Source organism: Triticum urartu, chromosome 7, assembly GCF_003073215.2.
Source record: "Triticum urartu cultivar G1812 chromosome 7, Tu2.1, whole genome shotgun sequence".
In the NCBI taxonomy this organism is placed as follows: Eukaryota; Viridiplantae; Streptophyta; class Magnoliopsida; order Poales; family Poaceae; genus Triticum; species Triticum urartu.
The window spans coordinates 14,474,279-14,487,481 of record NC_053028.1 but is presented as its reverse complement, the minus strand read 5'-3'; the positions used below and the strand labels follow the sequence as shown (position 1 = coordinate 14,487,481).

The 13,203-nt window shown below is 43.3% G+C and overlaps 1 long non-coding RNA gene across 1 annotated transcript; it reads left to right on the top strand.

Annotated features, from left to right (window-relative positions):
• The first annotated feature begins 482 nt into the window (after nt 1-482).
• On the top strand, nt 483-1,435 carry LOC125518702. Its single transcript, XR_007288071.1, has 3 exons — nt 483-725; nt 795-1,177; nt 1,243-1,435. It is a non-coding gene; the product is annotated as an uncharacterized LOC125518702 (long non-coding RNA).
• The last annotated feature ends 11,768 nt before the right edge of the window (nt 1,436-13,203 follow it).

Sequence of the window (13,203 nt, the reverse complement as noted above, 5' to 3'; positions counted from 1 at the left end):
CGCAATGACCTTGCTACTATGGTAACTATCTATTTCTTTTCTCGTCTTAGCATTTATTTTGTTTGACTTCATACTTACCATTTCTCAAATATATATAAAAGTTACTAGGGCTCGAGAAATGGCTGAAACTTGCAGAGCATAGTTCGGAGTTTATCAGAGGTCATAAGTGGCCTGATCTCAATGTTACAACATGGACGGTTGTTGAGCAAATTCAGGAGGCAATACAAACCGATGGGTAAGCACATGTTACAATGGTTTGTTTTTAGATTCATCTGTGTGATATTCTAAAGCATTATTTTATAATATTATAGCATATCATGTGGATTGTTTATGCTAAATTATATGGAATACTGGACATCACATGGACTGTCAGACCAGTTTACGCAGGTATTTTAGTTTTATACATTATCTCATAATTTTTTATCAAAATATCTTATAAATTGTTTTCATATTTTTTTTGTAGGAGGATATGAAACATTTTCGAAAAAATTAGCAATTATTTTGCTCGATTCAGAGCTTAATAAGTTAAAAGGATGTCCCATGTACCATCAACCTCTCAACGAAGAAACTTTAGCTAATTCTGATCTTGAGATCCTGGATAATCCATCTGACGTGGTCGAAGAGAAACGTCCCGCCCCAATCACTATCATTCCCACGGACCAATGTGAAATACTTGCCGGCCTCTGCAACTACATCATGTCGATCAATGATGCTGGGTGTTTGGAGTAAGTATCATGTATCAATATTTAATGTGCGGATGTATATTATTGTTCTTCTTACCATCCAAATTACAGAAAGGTATGGGTCCGGAGCTCCACACCCGATCCAATGAGCTTAAGTCTTAAGAAACTTCAGTGCATACTTAACATGGAGCAGCCCATGGACAATGATTGCTTCAACACCGCGGTGCTTATGCTGGCATGTGACGAGGGAGTATTGTTCACAGACCCTCCTATACACTACATGGATCTACGATTTTGTGTAAGTTACCGTAACTCTTCATTCTAGGTGCCATTAGTATCAACATGTTGAAACAATATATTTTTATTTTACTTAGTCCATGTTGCTAGAGTCAACACGAGGTCCGAAGTTTTGTGAGAAGAATACTATCCAGACATTGGCAACATTATTTGATAGCTGGCCTGGGATGGAGACCGACATCTCATCTTGCAATAAGGTAAATAAAATATTTTGACCTTTGTTATCATGGTTTGTTTTTGTTTCTAATAGCTCCACTTGTAGATTTATCTTCCCTATGCATCCATCGGCCGATACATCCTGTACATCATCAACAAAGAGGCACGTCGTCTATATATTATGGATCCTATTCAATCATCACAATCGTCAGAGGATAAAAACTTGAGGCATTCACTGAAATTAAAAAGTTTTTCAAGGGATTTCAAAGAAGCACTCGAAATGAAACTGCCTGGGTGGAATTCTGATATATCTAAATGGCATCGTTTATTTCCGGCCGGTGTTCCAACAAGTATAGATGGGTAATGAATTCATAACAAGAATATTTACTTTTGTTATCATTATATTTTTTATATTATTAATTAAAAGTTTTCCAGGAATGTGTCTGGCTATTTTGTTTTTCATTTTATGCTCTGGTGGAACGGTACAGAATTGGTCAAGCCGGTTTGCGCGGTGAGTATTGTGGGTTACATGTTTTAAGACCTTCGGCGTGAAATTTTCATACTAACTACATTTATTTTTTCTGCAGGATGGGTATGAATTGAGGAAGCATTTTTTGTTATACTTGCTAAAACATCGTGGGAATGAAGCTAGAGGAAACTTTCCTGATATGGTGAAAGAATTTCTTAAGCGCATCATCTAGATATTAATATTTTTGTAATAGATGTTAAGTTGTGACATCACTCAGTTTGTTACATTGCAATAATGGACTTCAGTTTGTGTTATATTGTTTGTATGTGTGGATTTTAACATGTAACTTTGGTAAACTATTTCAAGAGCCCGTGGCAACGCACGGGCACTCTACTAGTTGTATATAGATATAGAGAAAAGGTACAATGTATACATATAGAAAAATCTTTCTTTTAAATCTCAGCCGTCAATCTTACGGATATAAAGGGGTGGCGTATGGAGAACTATGAAAGCCTCCGTCTTTTAATATTAGGTAAAGATTACACTGTAGTTCTCTTTATGGAGATAACTACCATGGTTTGTCCATGGAGGATGAATTTTTTCCTTGGTCTGTTCCCTTGGCCACAATGACAAAGATCTTAACTCGAGCCGAGCTACCTTCATAGACACCACCAACCTCCCCCCCCCCCCTAGTAATCTTTGAGGGCGGTAGAAAGCATCATATATCATTCCTTCACACGTCAATCTTTATATCAAAACTCTTACATTTGAACACTTCTTCATGTAGCAATAAATATTTTTTCTTGAGAATTAGCAACAAATAAGTTGCACTAAACAAACCTGTTGGAGATGTTTATCTTTAAAAAAAATGCAAAACCATTGTAGCTATCTCGAACTGATATTAGCTAGTACACACATAGGACTAGGAGGCACAGGGGAAGAAATAATGACTTCGATGTTAATTCCAGCGCTGAGCAGTAGCTGTCTCATTGCCGAATTCATCAAGAACACTACTGTGGATAAAGATTGTGGTGCGGGCCTTGTAAGTTAAGTTTGCTCCGCATGTTAATGTATGTAACATCTTATCATCTCAATCTCCTTTTGCATAGGCTAAACTTGGAGGATTGTTTGCAATTCAGAGGAATGAGATGTGCAATCCTTACATGTTTTCAGGTACAGAGATATAATTTATTAGAGATAAACATGGCGAACTTCGTAGAAGCGAGCAAAAGTTCAAGTTGGACGCACGCCATGGATGAGGAGATGAAGGCGATCGAGAGCAATGGCACGTGGACTTTGGTAACCCGACCTCCGAACCAAAAGGCCATAGGTTTGAAGTGGGTTTACAAGTTGAAGAAGGACACGAAAGGTGCCATTGTGACGTAGGAGTAAAAGGCAAGACTCGTTGCAAAGGGCTACGTACAACGTCAAGGAGTTGACTATGAGGAGGTGTTTACACCGGTTGCTCGAATCGAGACGGTAAGAATGCTCCTAGCTTTGGCAGCATAAGAGGATTGGAAGGTTCATCATATGGATGTGAAATCCGCTTTCCTCAACGGCGACCTCAAAGAAGATGTACATGGAACAACCCCTCGGCTACGAGAAGAAAAGAGAAGAAAAGAAAGTTTACAAGCCCAAGAAGGCATTTTACGAGTTGAAGCAAGTGCCAAGAGTTTGGGACTCAAAGTTAGACCAAAGTTTGGCCTCGCTCGGATTCAAAGGATGTTCCCTCAACGATCCGAAAGACAGTCTATCAAGCACCAAAGTACAAGTGAAGGTTGAAGACGCGACCAAGGAGGAGCGTTGACGTCAAGCTACGGACGAGCTGACGATAGCAAAGACGACCCCTGAAATGCTACGAGTGACGGCAAAAGCAATGCCAAAGATAACCACTGCAAGTAGCAGCAATTTTGTTTGGGACCCAGGTCAAATGAAGAGAAGTCATGTTTAAAGGGGTGAATATTAGAGTTAAACACGGCTTAGGTATTCCATACATGTACGTATACATATGTGGCCGACTAGGACTAGTATTAAAAACCGACTTGGTTTGCTTATGCTAGGCTGAGCTGTTATATATAGCTGTGTATCCCCTGTAATGAATAACGAGGAAAGAGCAATAAAGAAGAAAGAACCAGGCTCGAGACGAGCCTGTTGCAATCCATCGATTTGTTTTCTGTTGCCGAAGAAGCTATCCGCCGAAGTGACGATCGAATCGATCGCTAGCTAGCTGGAGTATAGGTTGCTACTGGTGATTTGGTTCAGCGTTCTAAATCCAACAATTGGTATATAGAGCTTCGACGATCTACGATCAATGATGATGGACAGCGACGCACTACTAGAGAAAACCTTATACACAGTATCTTAATAGAAGCGCGGTCTAAAAACAGGCGCTACTGCTAATTAGTGTAGCGAGTTTCAATAAAGAGCGTTACTAATGACTAAGTAGCAGTAGCGCTCTAGATGAAAAGAGCGGTACTATTATAATTTCCACGGTGTTACCCCCAGGCTAGATAGAGTAGTAGCGCCCTTCCTGTGGACGCGCTACTGCTAAAGAACTTAGTAGCAGCGATTTTCTTCAAAACTCGCTGCTGCTAAGTATCACCGCAACTAATTAAGTTTAGTCTCATACTGCTAAGCGAACAAGGTGTTTACCACCTTAAATATGTTACTTCTCAACCTATCTCGAGCACTTGGTCTTCATTGAACTATATGTGTATGATTTGTGGTTGCAATATGAATCCTCGCCTGTACCTATACAGGTACGGTGAGGATTCATGTTGACTATTTAGATTATACACAAAAAGACCAATGATGACCAATGTATATTTTTGATATTTTTACATTGCTTAGACTTATAGCGTTTTTTCAGGACAAAGCGTTACTGATATTGGGATAAACAAAGGAAATAACTGCTTCCATTAGCAGTAGCGGTTTTCTCTAGAACGCGCTGTAGATAAGTTAGATATAGCGCGTTTTTCATATGAGCGCTACTGCTAGTTTGAGTTAACCACCCCCCGAATCAAAATTTCGCTAAGTCCTCCTTCCCCCCCCCACCCCGGCCGGTTACCCTACTCCTGTCGCCGCCGCCCGAGCCCGAGCGCGCCTGCCCTCACCGCCGCCGCCCGCGCCGCCCGCCTCAAACTCAGCGCGCGCTTCGACCACTGTCTGCGCCCTCAGACCTCACGGCACTCTCGCGAGTCCGGCGCCCTCACCACCGCCGCCCTCGACCGAGCCCGCCGCCCTAGGACGCCGCCTCCCGATCCCGAGCCCGCCCTCGCCGCCCCTTCGTCTGAGCCGAGCACCTCCCCGCCACGTCCCTCTGTAAGCCCCACTCCCCCACCCCCTCTCTCTTTGCTTAGTTAGTAGATGATTTTAGTAGTAGTAGATGTTAATTTAGGGTTCATAGATAATGATTTTTAGAAGTAGTGATGGTAAACTAGTTGTATAATTAGCAGTAGTAGATGTTAATTAGTAGTAGATGTAGTAGTTAGATGTTAATTAGTAGTAGATGTAGTAGTTAGATGTTAATTAGTAGTAGTAGATGTGCTAGTTTCTTTCTATTTATAGTAAGTTTATATTTAGTAAGAAAAGTTGAATTAATAGAACTAGTTTAGTTTTAGTTGAACTAGTTAAGTTTTAGTTGAACTAGTATAGTAAGTAAATTAATAACTAGTTGAACTACTTCATTTTTAGAAAGAACTAGTTTTTTTCTTTTTATACTAAGTTTATATTTAGTAAGAACTAGTTGAATTAATAGAACTAGTTGAACATGCCATATTTGTGTTATTTTTTAGTTTAAGCAATTATTTCATGTTTTGGTTACACCTCCGAGTGGCCTATGTTTTGCCGGAGTGTTGATTAATTTCCGTTCCGGCAAATTTCAGGCGCTCGATATGTCCTTTTTTAGCAAAGGTCATGCCGGATTTTTCCATGAATTCTGGCATGACTTGTGCTAGAATATGTACAAGTTTAATCTTTGAATTATGAACGTAGGAAATGTCGTACTCGGACGACGACAGTCTCCCGGGGGAGTGCAGCTGGTGCCACGATGATCGAGGTATGTGCGACAGGTTCGTTGAGCTGGATGAAGATCGGCGCTTCAGCATTAAGCTCGAGGAGACCTTCGATGTTGAAACGGTACGCAACAACGACAAGTGTTTTTTTTTCGTAATTAAGCATGACTTCAACTATTTCAACGTCTAATTTTCATCTTTTACAATTCGACTAGCTTATCCCATGCCATGCAAGACGCTATGTCTTGGAGAGGATGGGTTTTGAAGACCATGAAAATTTTCAAACAAAGAAAATACACCTAAGGACCCATCATGATATCGATTTTGAAGTAAATCTGTACAATTCTCAGAGCGTAACCCATTTTGGTTGCCAAAATTGGGAAGCACTTTGCAAAATGTATGGTTTTTATGAGGGTATGATTGTCACCATGGATCTTGGTAATCCTGACATCGAGCAAGACAATATGGACATTTGGGTCCTTGTTGATACGCTTCCGATTCTACCGCAATGTGAGTTTCTCAAACATAGTTATTAACTAATTTATATTGTTTATTTCAAAATAGTTGACAGCTTATTTTGAATCTTCAAAGAATGTGAGAAGATGGTAGACAAAACCCACTACACTGATGGCTCTGAATTAACTTATAAGGAGAAAAATCATCTGATTGCTTATTGTACTTTTTTGAGAATTACAATACCTATTATCGAACTCCTCCAAATTATGGTGAATACGTGCCACTAGTGCACGTGTTGAACCACGATAACTTCTATGGAGATACCCTGGTAAGATATTTTACTATTACGACATCCGTGCATCTTTTGCATACTTCTAAAACTAGTACATCATTGCTAACTACGAAGTTATTACTATGTTTTTCAACAGAAAATCCCGATGGATTGTGTGCCTCATCTGATGTATCAGAATGGTCGCCTTGCAGTTCTGAACCTACAGCCAGGTCAATCTAAGGAGCTCACCTGTGCATATCGGATTTCTAAAACCGGTGAACACATGCTAATCAAAGAATGGAAAAAATGTTTGGACATTCGCAAGGAGGTTCTTGGAAGTAACATTAAGCGAAAAGGCAAGAATTGGAGACAGGATAATCTCCATTCTCCATAATGGAGAGTCAGGGGCTATCTTGTTTTTTGCTATTTTACCTTAGAGAATATAGTAGGTCCTAAGAGAATGTAGTAGGTCCTATGAGGTACAATATGTTTATTATGTGATACAATGTGTTAGAGTTGATGATGAGGAGTACTTGTGATTATGACTAGTGACCAATTTGCTATGATGATGATGATTGGATGATGACAATGATGTATTATGATGATAAGTTGTTAATGATATGATGATGATGATATTTATTATATCATTGGGTGAAAGAACCGCGGATTAGTTTCAAGTGGATGTCCATCCACTTGAAACTAGTCCACGGTTCTTTCACCCCGTGATGTAATAACTCATTATGATGTAAAAACAATTTCTAAATTCCTGTTGTATGAAAACTTGTGTAAAGGTGTACGAATACAACATGAAATAAAAAAGAAATAAAATATACGAAATAATAGTAGCAGCGCAGCGGAGAGAAGCGCTACTACTAATTACCAGTAGCGCTCCTCCTGGAACTCGCTACTACTAAGTCGATTTAGCAGTAGCGTGGGTGGAGGCACGCTACTACTATTCGTTAGCTGTAGCGCCTTATCAGTAGCGCATAATCCCGCGCTACTGATAGGTCTAAAACCCGTGCTGCTGCTAGGGTTTTCCCTAGTAGTGACGCAGAGTCAGTCAAGTCCGGCAACGGCGGTTCCAAGGTGAACAAGAATAGCGACAAGATGAAGAAGGGCGGCAAGTCAGTAACCAGTGGTGGTGAAAAGGGCGGCGCCAACGTACTGGCGCATCGCAACATCCCCATCCAGTACCCGATGCTCACCGACGCCAACTACGGCGTGTGGGCGGTCAAGATGAAGATTATTCTCCGAACCCATCGAGTGTGGAAGGCCATCACGGACGACGACGTTGATGAGGACTGCGACGAAGGTGCCATGGCCGCCAGGACTGCGACGAAGGTGCCATGGCCGCCATAGCCTAGTCTGTGCCGGATTCCGTGCAGATGACATTGGCGGAGTTCGAGACGGCAAGAGAGGCGTGGAACGCACTCAAAGAGATGAGGATCGGAGAAGATCGCGTCATGAAGGCTCGGGCACAAGTGCTGAAGCGCCAATTTCACAAGTTGCAGATGGAGGAAACTGAATCGGTGAACGACTATGCCATGCATCTGACTAATTTGGTGGGAGAGATCTGCACACTTGGTGCAAAGCTCGACGAGACCGAGATTGTGGAGAAGTTTTTCAGTTCGGTGACTGATAAATTCACGTACATCATCGGCACGCTCGAGCAGCTTTACGACATCGACGACATGACCATAACGGAGGTGATCGGACGCTTGCGGACGTGGGAAGAGAATGCTCGTGGCTGTCGGAAGGGCAAAGGAGGAGGTGGTGACCAACTCATGTACTCGCGCGTGGATTGGGATTCATCAAGTAGCAAAGGAAGGCGTGACGGTGATGAAGGCTCAAGCAACGCGAAGCGCGGCGGACAAACAGGAAAAGGCAAAGGAAAAGGAAAGCCACAAAGTCGTGGTAAGGGGGACCGATCTAAAGAGCAGAAGCCACGGAACTTGGATATGTCCGAGGTCAAGTGCTATAACTGCAACGAGATGGGTCACTTTGCGAAGCATTGTCCGGAGCCTAACAAGCGGGAGATCAAGGAAAATTTGGCAAAGCAGGAAGACGAACGTCCAGGTCTTCTGATGACCGAAGTTTGTGATCTCGTCCAAACAGCGGTTGTGAAACCAAACCGGAAGGTGCTACTTCATGAGAAAAAGGTAACACCACAGTTATCCGGAAACCAGAACGTGTCGTGGTATCTAGACACAGGTGCCAGTAACCACATGACGGGGTGCAAGGAGAGGTTCCTCGAGCTAGCATATGATGTTTAAGGCTCGGTTAAGTTCGGTGATGGTTCAAATGTGGAGATTTGCGGGCAAGGTTCTGTCCTCTTCGAGGGTCTCACAGGAGAACATCGCATACTCACCGGAGTATACTACATCCCACGGCTTCGGAACAACATCGTCTCTGTCGGGAAACTTGACGAGAATGGATGCAAGGTGGATATCGAGAATGGAGTGATGACGATCTTCGACAACCTCCGAAACATGCTAGCGCGTGTGAATCGCACTCGGAACAGGCTCTATATCCTCAACCTTGATCAATCTCAACCGGAGTGTTGGCTCGCTAAGAGTGATGATGATTCATGGTTATGGCATGCTAGATTTGGACACGTTAACTTCTACTCCTTGAAGAAGATGTCGAAGATGGAGATGGTATCTGGGATGCCGTTTATCGACCATGTTGATCGAGTATTTGACGGGTGCTTGGTTCGAAAACAGCACCGCAGGCTGTTCCCTGATCAGTCTACCTATCGTGCAAGTGATGCACTCGAGCTGCTTCACGGTGATCTTTGTGGCCCTATCACCCCAGCAACTCGCAGAGGAAATAAGTACTTCTTCCTTGTGGTAGATGACTACTCGAGATACATGTGGGTCGCTCTCCTACGAGCTAAAGATGAGGCGTTTGAAGCGTTCAAGAAGCTGAAGGCTGCAACGGAGATGGAACACAAGCTGAAGGTTCGCGCTCTATGGACAGATCGCGGCGGAGAGTTTACGTCGAACGAGTTCAACGACTACTGTGAGAAGATTGGCATAAAGAGGTTCCTCACGGCACCTTATACGCCACAGCAGAACAGGGTTGTTGAAAGGCGCAATCGAACCGTCGTTGACATGGCGAGAAGTTTACTCAAGAGAAAGAACTTGCCGGGGACTTTTTGAGGAGAAGTTGTCTCGACGGCGGTCTATCTTCTCAACCGAGCTCCAACGAAGGCAGGTGATCGGCAAGACTCCGTATGAAGCAATTGACGGATGGAAGCCGAATGTGTCTCATCCGGTATACATTTGGGTGTGTGTCGCATGTGAAGACGGCGGAGCCGCATCTCTCAAAGCTTGCCGATCGCAGCACCTAGATGGTGTTCATCGGATACGAGAGGAGTACCGGCACCAAGGCATACCGCTTCTACGATCCACGAACCAAGCGTCTACGGATTTCACGCGACGTTGTGTTTGAAGAAAACCAAGCGTGGAATTGGAGCGCAACTAGCCGACGATGCTCCAAACGGTAACACATTCATAGTTGAATTCTCAACTGATGATGATGCAGGGGAGGACGTCCCAAGTGGTTGGCAAGACGCCCAACCAAGGTGACGATAATGGTAGTGATCATCATGGTGCCGACACCAACAACGACGCGCATGGGTCGCAAGGTGATAGCGACAACAGCGCGCAACGACACGGGCGGAGATCTCGACAACGAGGCGCATTGCGATGATGACAATCAAGATGATGGTCACGATCACGACAACTTCGCCAACGACGAGGATGCCAATGATCCGGCATCTACCACGCCCGAGACTCAACGGTCTTCCTCAAGTGCATCGACGCCGACACAATTTGTGTCGCCTCGTTCGCAAGCCACAATGGATTCTTCTGGGGCTCGTCGCTACAAGACCTTCAAGAAAGTCTACAAGTACGCAAAGCCAGTTACTCTCGAGTACTCCGATTTGTGTATAGTCGGAGTTGAGGAGCCGGCGAACTTCGTAGAGGCGAGCAAAAGTTCAAGTTGGACGCACGCCATGGATGAGGAGATGAAGGCGATCGAGAGCAATGGCACGTGGACTTTGGTAACCCGACCTTCGAACCAAAAGGCCATAGGTTTGAAGTGGGTTTACAAGTTGAAGAAGGACACGAAGGGTGCCATTGTGAAGTACAAGGAAAGACTCGTTGCAAAGGGCTACGTACAACGTCAAGGAGTTGACTATGAGGAGGTGTTTACACCGGTTGCTCGAATCGAGACGGTAAGAGTGCTCCTAGCTTTGGCAGCACAAGAGGATTGAAAGGTTCATCATATGGATGTGAAATCCGCTTTCCTCAACGGCGACCTCAAAGAAGATGTACATGGAACAATCCCTCGGCTACGAGAAGAAAAGAGAAGAAAAGAAAGTTTACAAGCCCAAGAAGGCATTTTACGAGTTGAAGCAAGTGCCAAGAGTTTGGGACTCAAAGTTAGACCAAAGTTTGGCCTCGCTCAGATTCAAAGGATGTTCCCTCAATGATCCGAAAGACAGTCTATCAAGCACCAAAGTACAAGTGAAGGTTGAAGACGCGACCAAGGAGGAGCGTTGACGTCAAGCTACGGACGAGCTGACGACAGCAAAGACGACCCCTGAAATGCTACGAGTGACGGCAAAAGCAATGCCAAAGATAACCACGGCAAGTAGCAGCAATTTTGTTTGGGACCCAGGTCAAATGAAGAGAAGTCATATTTAAAGGGGTGAATATTAGAGTTTAACACGGCTTAGGTATTCCATACGTGTACGTATACATATGTGGCCGACTAGGACTAGTATTAAAAACCGACTTGGTTTGCTTATGCTAGGCTGAGCTGTTATATATAGCTGTGTATCCCCTGTAATGAATAACGAGAAAAGAGCAATAAAGAAGAAAGAACCAGGCTCGAGACGAGCCTGTTGCAATCCATCGATTTGTTTTCTGTTGCCGAAGAAGCTATCCGCCGAAGTGACGATCGAATCGATCGCTAGCTAGCTTTACCAGGCGAGACGTACGTGCATTTGTTTCAGGAGGAATCCACTAAGCTGCTAGCTTGCTAGCTAGATTACACGTACAGGTTGCTACTGGTGATTTGGTCTAGCGTTCTAAATCCAACAATTGGTATCTAGAACTTCGACGATCTACGATCAACGATGATGGACAGCGACGCACTACTAGGGAAAACCTTATACACAGAATCTTAGCAGCAACGCGGTCTAAAAACAGGCGCTACTGCTAATTAGTGTAGCGAGTTTCAGTAAAGAACGCTACTAATGACTAAGTAGCAGTAGCGTTCTAGGTGAAAAGAGCGCTACTACTATAATTGCCACGGTGTTGCCCTCAAGCTAGATATAGTAGTAGCGCCCTTCCTGTGGACGCGCTACTGCTAAAGAACTTAGTAGCAGTGATTTTCTTCAAAACTCGCTGCTGCTAAGTATCACCGCAACTAATTAAGTTTAGTCTCATACTGCTAAGCGAACAAGGTGTTTACCACCTTAAATATGTTACTTCTCAACCTATCTCGAGCACTTGGTTTTCATTAAACTATATGTGTATGATTTGTGGTTGCAATAGGAATCCTCGCCTGTACCTATACAGGTACAGTGAGGATTCATGTTGACTATTTAGATTATACACAAAAAGATCAATGATGACCAATTTATATTTTTGATGTTTTTACATTGCTTAGACTTATAGCGTTTTTTCAGGACAAAGCATTACTGCTATTGGGATAAAAAAGGAAATAACTGCTTCCATTAACAGTAGCAGTTTTCTCTAGAACGCACTATAGATAAGTTAGACATAGCGCGTTTTCCATATGAGCGCTACTGCTAGTTCGACTTAACCACCCCCCGAATCAAAATTTCGCTAAGTCCTCCTCCCCCCCCACCCCGGCCGGTTCCCCTACTCCTGTCGCCGCCGCCCGAGCCCGAGCGCGCCTGCCCTCACCGCCGCCGCCGCCGCCCGCCCTCAACCTCACTGCCGCCGCTCTCGACCACACTGTCGCCGCCCTCGACCTCACCGCCGCCACCCTCGACCGAGTCCACCGCCCTCGACCGAGCTCGCTGCCCTCGACCGAGCCCGCCGCCCAGGACCGCCGCCTCCCGATCCCGAGCCCGCCCTCGCTGCCCCTCCGTCGGTGAGCACCTCCCCGCCAACGTCTCTCCCTCTGTAAGCCCCCCACCCCTCCCCCACCCCCTCTCTTTTTGCTTAGTTAGTAGATGATTTTAGTAGTAGTAGATGTTAATTTAGGGTTCATAGATAATGATTTTTAGAAGTAGTGATGGTAAACTAGTTGTATAATTAGCAGTAGTAGATGTTAATTAGTAGTAGATGTAGTAGTTAGATGTTAATTAGTAGTAGATGTAGTAGTTAGATGTTAATTAGTAGTAGATGTAGTAGTTAGATGTTAATTAGTAGTAGATGTAGTAGTTAGATGTTAATTAGTAGTAGATGTAGTAGTTAGATGTTAATTAGTAGTAGATGTAGTAGTTAGATGTTAATTAGTAGTAGATGTAGTAGTTAGATGTTAATTAGTAGTAGATGTAGTAGTTAGATGTTAATTAGTAGTAGATGTAGTAGTTAGATGTTAATTAGTAGTAGATGTAGTAGTTAGATGTTAATTAGTAGTAGATGTAGTAGTTAGATGTTAATTAGTAGTAGATGTAGTAGTTAGATGTTAATTAGTAGTAGTAGATGTGCTAGTTTCTTTCTATTTATAGTAAGTTTATATTTAGTAAGAACGAGTTGAATTAATACAACTAGTTTAGTTTTAGTTGAACTAGTTAAGTTTTAGTTGAACTAATATAGTAAGTAAATTAATAACTAGTTGAACTACTTCATTTTTAGAAAGAACTAGTTTTTT